The sequence below is a fragment of the Littorina saxatilis genome, linkage group LG7 (genome assembly GCF_037325665.1).
Source record: "Littorina saxatilis isolate snail1 linkage group LG7, US_GU_Lsax_2.0, whole genome shotgun sequence".
NCBI lineage: Eukaryota > Metazoa > Mollusca > Gastropoda > Littorinimorpha > Littorinidae > Littorina > Littorina saxatilis.
In genome coordinates, this window is record NC_090251.1 from 51658437 (window position 1) to 51674695 (window position 16259).

A 16259-nucleotide genomic window follows, 5' to 3' on the forward strand; every position below is an offset into this window, starting at 1 on the left:
AGACTAAACTACTGGACCGATCTTTATGAAATTTGACATGAGAGTTCCTGGGTATGATATCCTCAGACGTTTTTTCATTTTTTGGATAAATGTCTTTGATGACGTCATATCCGGCTTTTTGTGAAAGTTGAGGCGGCACTGTCACGCTCTCATTTTTCAACCAAATTGGTTGAAAATTTATCTCCGATGAAGCCCGGACTTCGGTATTGCATTTCAGCTTGGTGGCTTAAAAATTAATTTATGACTTTGGTCATTAAAAATCTGAAAATTGTAAAAAAATTATATTTTTTATAAAACGTTCCAATTTTACGTTCATCTTATTTTCCATCATTTTCTGATTCCAAAAACATATAAATATGTTATATTTGGATTAAAAACAAGCTCTGAAAATTAAAAATATAAAAATTATGATCAAAATTAAATTTTCGAAGTCAATTTTAAAACAGTTTCATCTTATTCCTTGTCGGTTCCTGATTCCAAAAACATATAGATATGATATGTTTGGATTGAAAACACGCTCAGAAAGTTAAAACGAAGAGAGGTACAGAAAAGCGTGCTATCCTTCTCAGCGCAACTACTACCCCGCTCTTCTGGTCAATTTCACTGCCTTTGCCATGAGCGGTGGACTGACGATGCTACGAGTATACGGTCTTGCTGCGTTTCATTGCGTTCAGTTTCATTCTGTGAGTTCGACAGCTACTTGACTAAATGTTGTACTTTCGCTTTACGCGACTTGTTCTTTTTCATCTCATGTCTCTTTCTGTGATTACCACCCCCCCCCCCCCCCTTTCCGCAATTCCACTGTCTCTATCCGTGAGTATGTGTACGTCTGGCTTCTGTTGATTTGTCTTTCTGTCTGCCTTTGTCCAGTTCATCTTCAGTTTTGTGTTACCAATAGATGCCATAAGTTGTCGTTCCACACTCCTTCCTGTCCTTTTACACAAACGTAAATAAGTGTGTGTATAGGTTTCACTCTGTTTGTTTGTCTGTTTGTTTGTTTGTTTGTTTGTCTGTTTGTTTGTATGTCTGTTTGTTTGTCTGTTTGTTTGTTTGTTTGTTTGTTTGTCACACTGTCCACGCTTCGATCTCTAGTGTGTATGGGTAGATTGAGCTGACATTGGGTTTGTACATTGGAAGTATGATACACACAGTCGTAGTAACAAATTAGCTTCCTACCTGTAGCGTAAGAGGAGATATACATACAACACATTTACATTAACATTGGGCCTAGTTTCTGTTACCACAAACCAATTTGTGCAAATCTAATCAATGGGAAACGGGAACGAACACAGAAACATATATTATTACATATCTTTTTTGTCGTGTTTATTGCAATATTTTTTTAAAATTCATGTAACCCTAGGTTTTTTTAAAAATAAATATTGACTTAATTGACTTGACTTGACTTGAATGTCCTAATCCACTTTAAGGTCAGTTCGTGTTTTTTTGTTTTGTACCTGTTCGTTCGTCTGTCTGTCTTCCCGCTCGCTCCTAACAAGCCCCTTCCTCCCTTTTCATTTTCTTCCTCTCTGACGTCTCCACACCACCCCCCCCCCCCTCACACACCCCCCCCCCCCCCGCCCCCGTGAATCTCAGTTCTTATCCCTTTGTCTTCTTTCTCTCCCCATTAATTGTCATTTTCTCTCCCCATTAATTGTCATTTTCTCTCCCCATTAATTGTCTACTTTCTCTCCCCATTAATTGTCATTTTCTCTCCCCATTAATTGTCTACTTTCTCTCCCAATTAATTGTCATTTTCTCTCCCCACCTTTCCATTCTTAGCCTGTGTCTTTACAAAATAACAAATTATGATTGTCATCGCTGATGGCAGCCGTGTTTGCAGTCTCCCCCACCCCTCCCCCTCTCACCCCCCCCCCACACACACACATACACGTACAACCACCCCCACTTCGCCCTTTCTCTATTTTGCTGGCACAGGCAACATAGATGTCAGACAAGTAACGACGCAAAACAAGTGTACAGAGAGAGAGAGAGAGAGAGAGAGAGAGAGAGAGAGAGAGAGAGAGAGAGACAGAGAGACAGAGACAGAGACAGAGACAGAGACAGAGACAGAGAGACAGAGAGAGACACACACAGAGAGAGACAGAGAGAGACAGAGAGACAGAGAGACAGAGAGAGAGAGAGACAGAGAGAGAGACAGAGAGAGACAGAGAGAGACAGAAAGAGAGACAGAGAAAGAGACAGAGACTGAGAGACAGACAGAGAGAGAAAGAGAGAGAACAAGATCAATAACATGAACAACCCCCCCATCAATCAATCAATCAATCAATCAATAGAATTTATTTCCAAAATGCAAAAGCACATGATTTTGTTTTGAATGTTGCAGTAAATCATATATCCACGTCCACACTCACATTCACACCCATGGTTAAATACTATTTGCACAACCGACTAGAGTCTCCCCCTTTCTCCCACCCAACCCCCCAAAAGAAGCACAGGACTAGTGTACTGCTCTGCATGAGCGTCCACACAAGCACCAACAACAGATTCAGAGTGCAGACAAGATGGCCTCTGGGAAAAAACTGTTCCTGAAACGACTAGTTCTAGTCTTCAGGGCTCTAAACCGCTTGCCCGAGGGGAGAAGCTCAAACAGAGGGTTGGCTGGGTGAGTGGTGTTGCCGATGATACAATTGGCTCTCCGGATGAGCCGCGTGTTGTACAATGAGGCGATGGATGGTAAGTCGCACCCAACTATCCGTGATGCCTGTCTCACGATCCTATCCAGTTGTGCTTTCTCTTTTTCACTAGCGCCACTATACCACACAGAGATCGAGAAGCACAAGATGCTTTCCACTGTAGCTCTGTAGAATTGCTCAAGGATGCTACCGTTAAGTCTAAATTTTTTCAATTGTCTCAGAAAGTGTAGGCGCTGCTGGCATTTTTTGACAATTGACTCGGTGTTTTGGTTCCACGAGAGGTTGCTTGAAATGATGGTGCCTAAAAATCTGAAAGTCTCAACCTGCTCTACCACGTCCCCATTTATCAACAAAGGATCGAGTGGATCCTTCGACCTTCTGAAATCCATTATCATTTCTTTGGTTTTTGACACATTCAGGTCAAGGTTATTCTCCGAACACCAGCCAACCATCCGTCGAACCTCCTCTCTGTACGCACTCTCGTCGCTGTCAGATATGCTTTAATTGTCAAAGGCCACAGCCCCTTACAATAGTGGTTAAAATAACAGCAACCGTATCTGCACAGTTATAAACTATAGTCACGCATAAAATTCAGCAAATACATCAAAACCCGTGTCATTGATGACAGATCACTGAACCTGATTAAAAAGGGTTCGTCTCTTCTGTAACACGAAGAACACAATTCTGCTGAAGCTGTTCATCACACTATCCTCATTTGAGAGACTGAGAGAGAGAGAAAGAGAGAGAGAGAGAGAGAGAGAGAGAGAGAGAGAGAGAGAGAGAGAGCGAGAGAGAGAGAGCGAGAGAGAGAGAGAGAGAGAGAGAGAGAGAGAGAGAGAGAGAGAGAGAGAGAGAGAGAGAGAGAGAGAGAGAGAGAGAGAGAGAGAGAGAGAGAGAGAGAGAGAGAGAGAGCACATAACCTCGGGCGCATAACCGACACGGTAACACCGACACACAGACAGTAAAAATCAGTCTCTCATCCGTGCATCGAGAGACAACACAGGTAACAACAATAATGTCTGCGCAGGTAAAAGCCGGCAAGGGAACTGAGGAGGGGGGGGGGGGTAAGAGGGGGGGGGGCAAGTGAAAGAGAGAGGGACTGAGAGAGACTGAGAGAGAAAGAAAGAGGGTAGAGAGAGAGGGAGAGAGAAAGAGAGAGAGACTGAGAGAGAAAGAAAGAGGGTAGAGAGAGAGGGAGAGAGAAAGAGAGAGAGAGAGAGAGAGGGACTGAGACTGAGACTGAGAGAGAGAAAGAGACAGAGAGTGCGAGGAGAGAGAGGGGGGGGAGAGGGAGACAGAGACTGAGACTGAGAGAGAGAAAGAGACAGAGAGTGAGAGAGAGAGAGACAGAGACAGAGAGAGACACACACACACCGTCAGAGAGAGAAGTCAGTGGAGATAGGGTTGGACTAGTGTGGTGCGAGCACCATCGTGTGTTGTAGACCCAAGGTGTTGCTTTACCTGACAGCGACCGGTGCCAGGGAAGACCCGAACACGCCGCACGTGGAAGCAAGATCGCTGGCCTGAACCGTTCTCTGCCCTTCGTTCTACTACTGTGGGGCTCCTCTCTCTCGCTCTCTCTCTCTCTCTCCTCTTCTCCATCTACCTACCTGCCCCTGGTGCCGTGGGCTTGTGTCTGTTGGAGCCACGGGAAGTCAGAGCGCGAGCTACGCCACCGCTTCGTTCAGGCTGCAAGTCAGCTGCTCCTGTGTACGTTTTCAAGTTCGAACCCCTCGCGCACACACCGAAAAGTTTCGACGTCTGAGAGAAGCTCTTTGAAAGGAAAGAAAGAATAGAGACACCCCCGTTACCATTTTGTGGGTGCGGGCACTTTGTGGGTACTGGATACTTTACTTTACTTCCACCACTACTGCTGCGGTTGTGGATAACAAGATTGTTCCTGTGATTGAGAGCCAAGTAAGGTAAGGACCGAGCGTTTTTGTCCGTTTGTTACTCTCTCTGTGTGATTCTCTGTGGAAAGTCCAAACCAACATAATCTTGTTTACTTGCCATTCAAGATCCAAACCGCTGTGATGACTTTATCGGCACTACGGAGGCTAGTACTGAGAGTAACCCCTCCCCCCTTTTCCAAGAAGCGCAATTCAGTCTCACCTGCAATTTTTACCTGCGGCTTCCTCCCAAGGCTGCCTGGCCTTTTACCCGCTCACTCCCTCACCTGTACCCTTTAGCGGATTGCCTGTAAGAGTCTTAATTAGATTACCTGAGGTAGCAAGGTCTGTGTTTGAAGATGAACGCGTTATGGGATGCTGTAATGTTGTAGTCTTGCTGGCTCAGATCCGTGCAACCAGGGAACGCCCACGTTACGTCAGTAAAACACTACTTTTCTGTCCGTATCGCGACGGGAGCCTGGATTTAATAACTTTCAACGGGTGGGCCTGAATACTTACTGAAAAACAACGTGTTTGGGAGATTAGAGATAGGATCGGTTACGTAAAGGATCGCCCTTGCAGAATGTGTAAGCTGTATGCGCTTCCTGAATACAGGCGTTCAAGGAGAAAGGCATTTGATTATTAAATTGACGGGCGCTGTGGCGTGGTGGTAAGACGTCGGCCTCTTAATCGGAAGGTCGAGGGTTCGAATCCCGGCCGCGGCCGCCTGGTGGGTTAAGTGTGGAGATTTTTCCGATCTCCCAGGTCAACTTATGTGCAGACCTGCTAGTGGCTTATCCCCCTTCATGTGTACACGCAAGCACAAGACCAAGTGCGCACGGAAAAGATCCTGTAATCCATGTCAGAGTTCGGTGGGTTATAGAAACACAAAAATACCTAGCATGCTTCCTCTGAAAGCGGCGTATGGCTGCCTAAATGGCGGGGTAAAAACGGTCATACACGTAAAATTCCACTCGTGCAAAAACACGAGTGTATACGTGGGAGTTTCAGCCCACGAACGCAGAAGAAGAAGAAGAAGAAGATTATTAAATTGACTGCGTGATCAAATCCGTTTGCTCTGATCTGTCATACAATTCATAAGCTGAAGACGTATTTTTGGCCACATTCTGTTATGTGAGGGTTCAGTCGAGTGGGGGTTGAAACCTGTCGAACCTGTCTATTACGAGCACGAAAGGGACTGACCAAAAGTGGTCGTTATTGTCAAGTGGTTTTGTTTGAAAGGTGAATGTAATGGGCAAAAAATCGTCAGGGCGTTGTGGACAGGTGGTCGTTATCAAGAGGTGGTCGTTATCAAGTGGTGGTCGCCTGGGCAGGTTCGTTTATATAAAGCTAAGTTCAGAAGAAATAGATAACGTAGATATCAAGGTCATTATGTGGGTTCGCCCGCACAAACAAAACCATAAGAATGGTTAGGAATATACAAAAAGCGTCAGTGGACGCTGCATTCCATTTCCCCGACGCGCTGTATCTTGTTCCTGCTTGTGTCAGCGTGAAGAAGATAGGGGTAGGTACCAGAGGAAACCGTGTGGAGATGTGAAGGGGGGAGGGGGGGGGAGGGAGGGGGGGTGTGTGGGGAGGCGGCGATAGGAATAATTAGGTCGAGTTTTCGAAAAGTTACGTGCATAAAACGTCTCGTTCCAGCAGATTTCACTCTCTGTTTGAGGAAGCATGAATACAAACATGGAAAGAACTTAGGATATGCAAACTTGCAAAACGCAAATTATATACATATTATAAAAAAAAAACTCAACTCTCTCTTTATTATGAAAACAGCCGAGAAAAATGACACGGAATGATCGATCGGGGAATAACGCGCAGTTGAAATGTGGCAAATCAACAAACAAGTCTCTGCATTATTTCGGTTTAGTTTCTTTCCCCCTCAGCTTCACGGGAGGGGGGGGGCTTATTGGCAGGGTGTGTGTGTGTTTGTGTGTGTGTGTGTGTGCTGGTGTGTATGTGTGTGTGTGCGTGTGTGTGTGTGTGTGTGTGTCTGTGTGTGTGTGGGTGCTTGCGCGCGTGTGTGTGGGTGTGTGCCGGTGTGTGTGTGTGTGCGTGTGTGCGTGTGTGTGTGTGTGTGCCGGTGTGTGTGTGTGTGTGTGTGTGTCCGTGTCTGTGTCTGTGTCTGTGTCTGTGTGTCTGTGTGTCTGTGTATTTTTGTCTGTGTGTATGTTGCTGTGTGTAGACGGATATGAATTGATCATCATCACTCTCTGTAAGAGTCAGAAAAGGCAGCGGTAAAGAGACAAGAAGTTAGTGAAGGCGAACAAACACAGATAGATGGTCTTGGATGAAGAAAACACAACAGTTTGAACTGATGTGAACTCAATGTATGCACGTGCAACCCGGATACCTTTTCCTGTGTTAAACTGTAAGAAGCCTAGTCATACCTGCTTCCTTTGAAAGAATTTCAGTTTACACTTTACATATCTGTAAGATATGTTGTGTCGGCCAAATCTGGCTGTTTATCGTTAAATACTTTTTTTGTGTAAGTATGGTGATATATTGAGCGGCTTTTCAGTCAGACGAGTTGCAGTTTGAACGATAATACATTCGAAGCTCTGCTAGCTGCACTAAACAGGCAGTTCCTATACGAACGCACACATTATAGTTTCAAAACTCTGCCGTGTAACTCTTCGTGTACACTACATTGGGGTATGCACGTTAAAGATCCCACGATTGACAAAAGGGTCTTTCCTGGCAAAATTGTATAGGTGTAGATAAAAAATTTCCACCAAAATACCCGTGTGACCTGGAATAATAGGCCGTGAAAGGTGGATGCAGCGCCTATACAGGCATGAGACCAAGGGTAGGGCGGATCATGTGGTGGCGAGAGAGTGAAGGGACGGGGATTGTTTACAGTGCCGTGTGCCGGGCTGTGAGCAATGATCGCCAATGTTTAGCTCAGGCACCGTCGCGGCAGACGCGCCTTAGTTCTATGCAGGAATGCAGCGCGCTATTCTGGCCATTCGGCCAACTGTCGTCCCCATCTCTAAGGCAGACTGATACCAAGAGGTGTAAGTTACACCCGCCTTCAGACTCAGGCATTTTCAAACGCTCGACTCAAGACTATATAGGCTGTTGATCTTCTGGCCGATGTGAATGCGTGATATATTGTGTAAAAAAATTCCATCTCACACGGCATTAATAGGTAACATGCGCCTTGAGTCGCCTTGTGTGGTGAGATACGTGCGCGATATAAATCCTCGCAAATAAAAAATAAAAAATAAAGCATGGAAGTTGGGAGTGCAAAGGCTTGGAATGATCCGCATCAAAGAGTGTAGCCTTGAAGATCTTTGTTAGCAGTCAAGGTGTTTAGAAAAGGCAACAATACTTTATAAGGTTTTGTTCAGCTTGTGTTGGAAAGAGGAGAAAAAAACAAAACTTGACTAAATATAAAAAGAGCAAACAACTAAAAAAAAGTCTCAAATTGACGAATTCTGGAACTATATTTTCAGTGAACTCGAAACACTCCCGGTTTAGTTTAAAAAAAACTATGGACATTCAAGCGAAATAAATGTAAAACAACACGTGCAATTTCGTTTAAAGTCTATATCTGCCCTTTTGAAACCGGAAGGAATAAGAAAGAAAGAGCAAAGTAACACACAGACAGTAAAAAACGTCAAGCATACACGCTGACAGATCTGAGCAACATCCGGGTCACATCCGGTGCAGTGAGAGAATGAGCCTTCTTCCGGTGCCGATAAATCAGCCAATGGCATTGGAACACGTTCAAAGAAACATCAATATCAGTGCAATAATTAGGCCTACCTTACATGTGTTGTTGAAATGTCACGGAGAGCAGAACTCTTTAAAATAAATTAATTGTTTGGCAATACGACGAGAGGTTTGGGTAGAATGCTAACAATATGTCTTTCTTTCATTCTACGAATCAATCAATATGAGGCTTATATCGCGCGTATTCCGTGGGTACAGTTCTAAGCGCAGGGATTTATTTTTATTTTTTTTAATTTTATTTTTTTACGTTTCTTATCTCGCCCATTTGTAAATTAGTTTCAGATTATAAGTTTTCTGCTAAGTTTAACACGAACGAATTCCCCCGGAAAAACATGAGTGAACGTGGGAGTTTCAGCCCATTGAAGAAGAAGAAGAAGACAAAGAAGAACGAATGAGAAGATAAGAATTAAGTATCAAATTCGTGGTTGTTAGTGTGCTGCATCAACAGAACAATATGATCCTGATTTGGTAGTTACCAAAGGGTGCCTAGAGAAGAGAATTCTGTTACACAAACACTCATATGCAGGAAACTTGGCCACGGGCCTAAGTCTTGGAGAACCCGTGCCAAAATGCGATGCGGCAACCGAGACTTGGCCCTCTCTTGCTTGAAGCCTTTTCTCGTACGATTGGATTCTGGCTGTAGTGTTCTTTTGCTTACGTATACACTTTTTGTGTGTGTTTCCGTGTCACTTTGTTTTGTGTGCTTTTCTTTCCCTTGTGATGACGTTGTTCACGTCTGGATAAAGTTGTTTCGTCTATCTGTGCGTGTCCATACAGGGCTCCACAAAGTGTGCGTCCCTGCGTCCTATACGCTCTAGAGGCCAAAATCGCGTACTAGAAGTTAATGGAGGGGGTCCCGGGACGCACTAAACCTTTCAAGAGCGGGTCCCGGGACGCACTAAATTTCCGTTGCCGTGCGTCCCATAGGTGAGTCTACAGAGACACACCAACACATTTGTGTTTGACAGTGTGCATTAAGTTTGTTTGTTTGTTTGCTTGTTTGCTTGTTTGCTTGACGCCCAGCCGACCACGAAGGGCCATATCAGGACGGTGCTGCTTTGACATTTAACGTGCGCCACACACAAGACAGAAGTCGCAGCACAGGCTTCATGTCTCACCCAGTCACATTATTCTGACACCGGACCAACCAGTGCTAGCACTAACCCCATAATGCCAGACGCCAGGCGGAGTAGCCACTAGATTGCCAATTTTAAAGTCTTAAGTATGACCCGGCCGGGGTTCGAACCCACGACCTCCCGATCACGGGGCGGACGCCTTACCACTAGGCCAACAGTGCCGGTGTGTGCATCAGGTGTGTGGAGTCTGACAGACCAAAAGTCAAGTTGAAATTGTGCGTGTGTGTTGCATTTTGAAATGTCCTCCTCGAATATGCTTGTTATTAAAACTTGAAAATCGACTTCATATCATAGTTTTTGCGATCACAAGGCGTTATATATGTACACAGGTGGTTTGGGGACCCGGGACTCTTGGGACCCTCTTATACACCGCCTAAGGGGGTCCATGGACCCTCTAAAAATGAAAAGTGGGGGTCCCGGTGTAACACGAGAAAATTACTCCCACGAGATTTTTACTCCGGAGTAAAAATTTCGTACGAAAATGTTACTCCCTTTACGAAAAAAGTACTCCCCCATTACACGAGAAAATTACTCCCCACAACAGGTGAGTTCCGAGTAAACATTTCGTACAAAAATGTTACTCCCCAGACGAATAAATAACGAATAAATTACTTCACCCTAACACGAGCAACTTAACTTCCCATGCCAGGTGTACGAAATTTTTACTCCCTTGTCCCCTGTTAGTCTTGGTGGTGGAAGGGGTGGAAGGAGGGTAGCGCGACATTCGTGTGCGCGAGATCACATATTGGCATTATCCCTTCGCCCGCATCCCATTTTCGCGTACGAGATTTTTACTGGAAGTAAAAAATTGGGGAGTACAAATGTCGTAGAGGGAGTACTTTGTTCGTGTCTTGGGGAGTTCTTTTCTCGTATGACAGGTGTACTCGGAGTAAGATGTTCGTAGGAAATTTTTACTCCGGAGTAAATTTTTCGTGGAGTAAAAATTTCGTGTTACACCGGAACCCTCTAGGACGGGCGTCCGTGGGGAGCCCTGCCATATTTTGTCGTAAGCGAAACCGTAAAAATATACACATAATACACGATTTCAGTTGTGAATCTTCTGCTTACACTATGCAACTTGGAATGCTTTTGAAGGAGCTGCTTCCAGTAAAATTCACGGGAGGGTTTCCATTGGGGTGGTGAGGAGGCTGAGATGAGAGAGAGAGAGAGAGAGAGAGAGAGAGAGAGAGAGAGAGAGAGAGAGAGAGAGAGAGAGAGAGAGAGAGAGAGAGAGAGAGAGAGAGAGAGAGAGAGAGAGAGAGAGAGAGAGAGAGAGAGAGAGAGAGAGACTCGTGTATTGTTCAGACAGTGTATCTCAGTTTTGTCTTTGTATTCTTTGCGGTTGTCCCTAAGTTGCACACGTGTGCATAATAATGTGACGGGGAGTAGCTCTGACATTTTGGCGTCTCTCCATAACCTGCTGGCAAAGAGGAATAACTGGGTCACATAATCAGGTCAAGGATAGTGAGTGACACAATTGAGGAATCTGAGTGTGTCTGTGGGACACATTAGTATGCCCAAGGTAGTTAGCGACTCAGTAGAATAAATTGAGCAGACTTGCGTGTGACAGAATCAGGCTAGTGATCAGTGAGACACCTTTGTTCTCTGTGTATACATGTAAACGGGTCGCATACTCTGGGGTCGTGGATGATAGGTGACGAAGGTGAGCCATCTGGGCATCCAACGTAAAAATAACAACACGACAAGCTAGTTTGGCTTGGAAACAAGAAAAGCCAAGATAAGACAAGACAAGACAAGACAAGACAAGACAAGACAAGACAAGACAAGACAAGACAAGACAAGACAAGACAAGACAAGACAAAACAAGACAGGACATATTCTTTATTGACGAGGGTAATGGCATAAGCAAATAGCTGCTTTTTTACATCCAGCCCTCGTCCATGAGAGGGACTAATCTAATGATAACATGTTTTATAAATGTTAGAGAAAAAAGCAAGAGAGAGAGAGAGAGAGAGAGAGAGAGAGAGAGAGGGGGGGGAGAGATAGAGAAAGAGAGAGAGAGGGAGGGAGGGAGAACTGCATGACACAAATGACGCAAATGACAAACTGCATGTTCATCCATTTTCGGGACGTGTTTCCAGCAATGCAATAGCTAGATATAAGGTATCGCATCGCAGAGTCCGGAAAGACAACACACTGCTGGAGCTACTAGATTCATAGCATGCCTTCTTGTTTGGAAAGCGATAACTTTTTCCTTCGTGTTGCTTTCCGCTGCCAGGCGGGTCTTGTGTATGATTGATTTCCCTGCCGTCTGTCTGCCCCTGGCTCTGAATTCCACGGTGTGCGATAGGAAGATATGAATACGTCTGAGTCTATATGTCTGTGTGTCTGTCTGTCTTTGTGTCTGTGTGTCTGTCCGTCTGTGCGTGTATCTGTCTGTATGTTCACTGTGTTGTAAAGAAAACAAACTAAAACAAAAGAGAGAGATATAAATAGGTATCTGTCTATCTGTCTGTCTGTCTGTCTGCTGGCCTGTCTGTCTGCCTGTCTCTCACTCTCTGTCGCTCTCTGTCTCACCGTCTTTCTCTTTCTCTCTGTCTCACTAGCTCTCTGTCTCACTGTTTTTGAAGTTCTCTTTAAGTCTCTGTCTCTGTCACACTCTCTCTGTCTCACTCGCTCTCCCTCTACATCTATCTCTCTCTCTATCTCTGTCTCTCTCTCTCTCTCTCCCTCTACCTCTATCTCTCTCTCTCTATCTCTGTCTCTCTCTCTCTGTCTCTATCTCTTTCTCTCGCTCCTTCTTCCTCTTCCTCTTCTCACCTTGTGTTGGAATACATAATCTGTAGTGGCTATTCTTTTGTGTCTACACCCCCCCTCCCCCCTTCTCAGTAAGTCCGAAGGTCATCTTCTCTATCGTGACTATTGCCGTAGTCTGCTTTTCAAACAGCGGCCAGCGACATTGTGCAATTGAACACCAGTACTTTGACCAATCACAGAATCTGTTACATTCTGAACCCGCCTTGATTGAATTACAATCTGAATTTGCGTTCCAACCACTCTCTCTCTCTCTCTCTCTCTCTCTCTCTCTCTCTCTCTCTCTCTCTCTCTCTCTCTCTCTCTCTCTCTCTCTCTCTCTCTCTCTCTCTCTCTCTCTCTCTCTCTCTCTCTCTCTCACTCACCAAGTCGTGTATGTGAAGGTGAGGGGGAAGATTGGCTTGTGGAAAAAAAACCAAAAGCGTGTTCCAGTTGTCAAATGTATACAATGATGGTATTCCCACTGATCAGGGTTTAACGTGTGGCAGATTGGTGTTGGGTTCAGGATATAGATTCGTGGATGAGATAGAAAAAACGTAGGTTTGTTTCTTGGGTAAAAACATCTTCAGAGAAGCGTTTTCCAGTTGCCTAACGGAAAAATTATAGTATCCCCGCTGCTCAGGAATGGGAAAGGGGCGGAGGGGGGGGGGGGGGGGGGGGAGGGTGGAAGAGGGGGGGGGGTATGGCATTTAGTGGAGACAATGAAGAGGAAAAAGTAGGTTTGTTTGCCAGGAACACATCTTAAGAAAAGCGTTTCCAAGATGGCAAACGTATAAAATAAAAGTACATCCCCCCCTCCTTTTGTTCAGGAATGAGGGTGTAAGAGTAGGGGGTAGGGGGAGAGATTGGAGGTGGAATAGATTCGTGAGGATATGAATGGGGAAAAATTAGAATTGTTTATCGGGAACGCATCTTTAGAAAAGCGTTTTCCAGTTGTCAAACCTATGAAATAATAGCATTCCCGCTGTTGATGTTCAGTCGTCTGAGAAATGACGAGATGCTCCAATGCAGGCTCTTTTGGAACTGTTCCATTTTGCCGCGTATGCCGTGCCTAATGCACGGCTGTTTTGGGCTGGTTTTACTGTGTACGTCTGCAGTGTGTGTGTGTATGTGTGTGTGTGTGTGTGTGTGTGTGTGTGTGTGTGTGTGTGTGTGTGTGTGTGTGTGTGTGTGTGTGTGTGTGTGTGTGTGTGTGGTATAAGAACTTAGTCTAGACTAAGTTTCTTGGCCCAGATGTCATGTCCTTCTTGTCTTCTCCAACAGAATGTCTCTCCCCTCCCCCCAGTCTCTCCAAATTAGCGCATCGTTCTCGATTATTGCTACACTATTTTGTGCTTTCCTTATACTGTTCTGTCGTATTACATTCTTCTACCGTTGAACTGAAAGGTACTTACTATCCCTCTAGAGGAAGATTGCAAACAATTATTTGTCTGAGGCTTTGTATTTTTTTTCTCATTGCCTTTTGTGGTACATGTACTTCAATGTCCTGGGTGCTGTTGACCGTTTGAGTTTTGTTGGATAGATTGACACTGTCTGAGCCTTTTAATCAGCAATTTTCTTTGCAATTAGTGTCTGCAGATCTACTCTCAGTCAGAGTTACCTTCCTCTGGCTGGCCCTCTTGCACGTTGGTGTTGTGCTAGAAATCTGCCATTATCTTGCTCTCGTGTACATTACTTTTGTCTAGAGCTTCCTCTCTGCTGTTTCATCGTTTCTCTTGTCCTTAACAACAAGATGGTTTATTTGTGATCCCTTTCGACCTTGTTGAGTTGTGAATTGACACTATTAGTATTATCTGCTTCTGTTTTGAATTCTTTTTTGTTTTGTTTGTTGTATATTTGTCTTAGCTTCATTGTTCCGCATATCATCGCGGTGTTTTGTTGGGTTGTGTATATAAGTGTTGGTTTTGTAACAAGTTGTGTTCTTCATTTGTTTTCCTTCTCGTTATTGAGATATTCTTTGTCATTTACGGCTGTGCTCTTTTGGTTGAAATGTGTCTCCATTTTGTTTCCTTGTCTGTTTATTCCGTCTGTGGATTCCATTTCCGCTCTGAGAACAGGATGTCAGTATAACACACTACAGTTTCATTTTAATGAAATGACTGCCTGGCTCATGTTTCCGCCATTTGTTTCAGGTTTGCTTTTGCTGGCACATTTCCTCTTGGTTCCGTGAAGAAGGCCATTTTTGTTTAAAGTAATAATTTGTACGGTGTCAAATTCGGCCATTTTCTTTGACAAGTTTGTTCACCTGTTGATATTTTTGTTTTACGCCCTCACGGTGAAACCATTAGGGGCGTTTTCCCGGGAGTTACCCCGACTTTAGATGAGACACACAGGTGTATGTGTGTTTAGGTGTTAACAGCGACCTGCAGTGATGGCAGAATGACCGAGGTCTTTTGCTTGCCATACCTGTTGATAGCTGAGACTGAAAGAGTTTTCTCCGTTTACTGTTTTCACTTTGCTTGGGGTTTTACATGCTTTTCGTTTCCACACGCTGTGCCAGACTGCGCAATCTTCAGATCTGTTTAGCCTTGTTTTAAATAGTGCATTTTTCTGTGTGTCAGTCTGTCCTCGGCGAATTTTTTTCTCTCTTTCCTCTTTGCCTGTTTTGATTTCAAAACCGCCTTGTTTTACTCCTGCATTTCTCTAAGTCCTTTCGTTGTCACACGCTGCGCCGTCAATAGCAATCTTGAAATCTGGTTTGCCTGGTTTTGAACAGCACATTTTTCTATGTGTCAGTCTGTCCTGGGCGACTTTTCTCTCTCTGCTCTTTGCCCGTTTTGATTTCAAAGCCGCCTTGTTTTACTCAGTCATTTCTCTCCCAGTCTCTTCGTCTTCTTCCAGCCTCGGCAAGCATTTTCTCCCCTCTACTTTTTCGCTGGCTTGATTGAAATCTTTGCCTGTTTGTTACCTTGTTGTTGATCCCTCTCGCGATAGCACTGTGCCAAGATGTATTAGTGACGCAAATGGAATGCGCCTGCCGACTCTTCAGTCTACCGGTGCTACCTGTCTGTCTGCAAAACCCGAAGGCGCTCGGCGAAGTTTCGTTGTAGGTGGATGGTTGGCTTGCAGAGATTGCAATTCTGTTGAAAACAGTCACTAATTGATCTTACTGATTGTAGAATTGTCGTGTGTGTGTGTGTGGGGGGGGGGGGTATGTGTGTGTGTGTGTGTGTGTGTGTGTGTGTGTGTGTCAGTGTGTGTGTGTTTGTGCCTGTTCCTTTTCTGTGAATGTTCAGAATCAAAAAAAGAAGAAGTGTAGGTTATTGGAACGTAACAAAACAAAACGTTAAATTTACAGTACGTCGACCCAATGGTCTGTCAAAGTAGACACACAGACACTAAATGTCCGGTTGCCATTTGTCTCCAGTCGTATAGTGTTCGTCTTTGTTCGTGTTCAGACACACACGTAAACCTTTTGCAGCCAGGCGGACAAAGGCCGGTCGCATACGGTTCCAACCTTTTTCTGACTCAGCACACAGGGCCGGACCAAATGAGTTGTAAGGGGGGGGGGGGGGGGGGTTCCTCCTTTTTGGGGGGGGGGGGCAAATCAGCGAAGTGGCGAAGCCGCGAACTAGGGGGGTCCGGGGGCATGGTCCCCCGGAAAATGTTTGATGTAAAATCTGTGCAATCTGGTGCATTCTGGGCCTTGTTTTGAGGGTTAAGAGCAGCATTGTTTTGGTGCTAAAACTAGTAAAAGTCAAAGCAAGGTACATGCTTTTTCCAGGGGTGGGGTTCCGGAACCCCTGGACCCCCCCCCCCCCCCCCCCCTGGGTCCGGCCCTGGCACACAAATGCGCCCCAGGACTGAGAAGTGATGGTCACAGCGTGTAACGTAGGACATTGTTGAAGGAGCAAGAGCATGCAAGCATCAGCGAAAACTGCGTAAATCGTGGCATGAGAAGCCAGAGCGGTGGGACGGTGGCGTATTTCAGGGGGTTGAGTCACAGCAAGGGGCTCTTAGAAAAAACACAGGTGTCTGACTGACTCGTGGAATGGAATGACGAAAACAGGTATGTGGGGAGAAGGGTTTAGGGGAGAGACGCTGGG

General features: G+C 45.0%; 1 protein-coding gene across 13 annotated transcripts in view; it reads left to right on the top strand.

The window, feature by feature from the left end:
• The window catches only part of LOC138971784 (twitchin-like), a 307593-nt gene that overhangs the window by 77796 nt on the left and 213538 nt on the right, over positions 1–16259 (top strand). For 8 of the 13 annotated variants that reach the window (XM_070344594.1, XM_070344586.1, XM_070344584.1 and 5 more), the window contains exon 1: positions 4211–4579. The exons of 1 other annotated variant lie outside the window; for it this stretch is intronic. The gene's annotated coding sequence lies outside the window, so the exon portion shown is untranslated. Of the gene's footprint in view, positions 1–4210; positions 4580–16259 lie in introns of those variants that run through there. 4 more of the 13 variants (XM_070344588.1, XM_070344596.1, XM_070344597.1 and 1 more) reach the window with 1 other exon arrangement.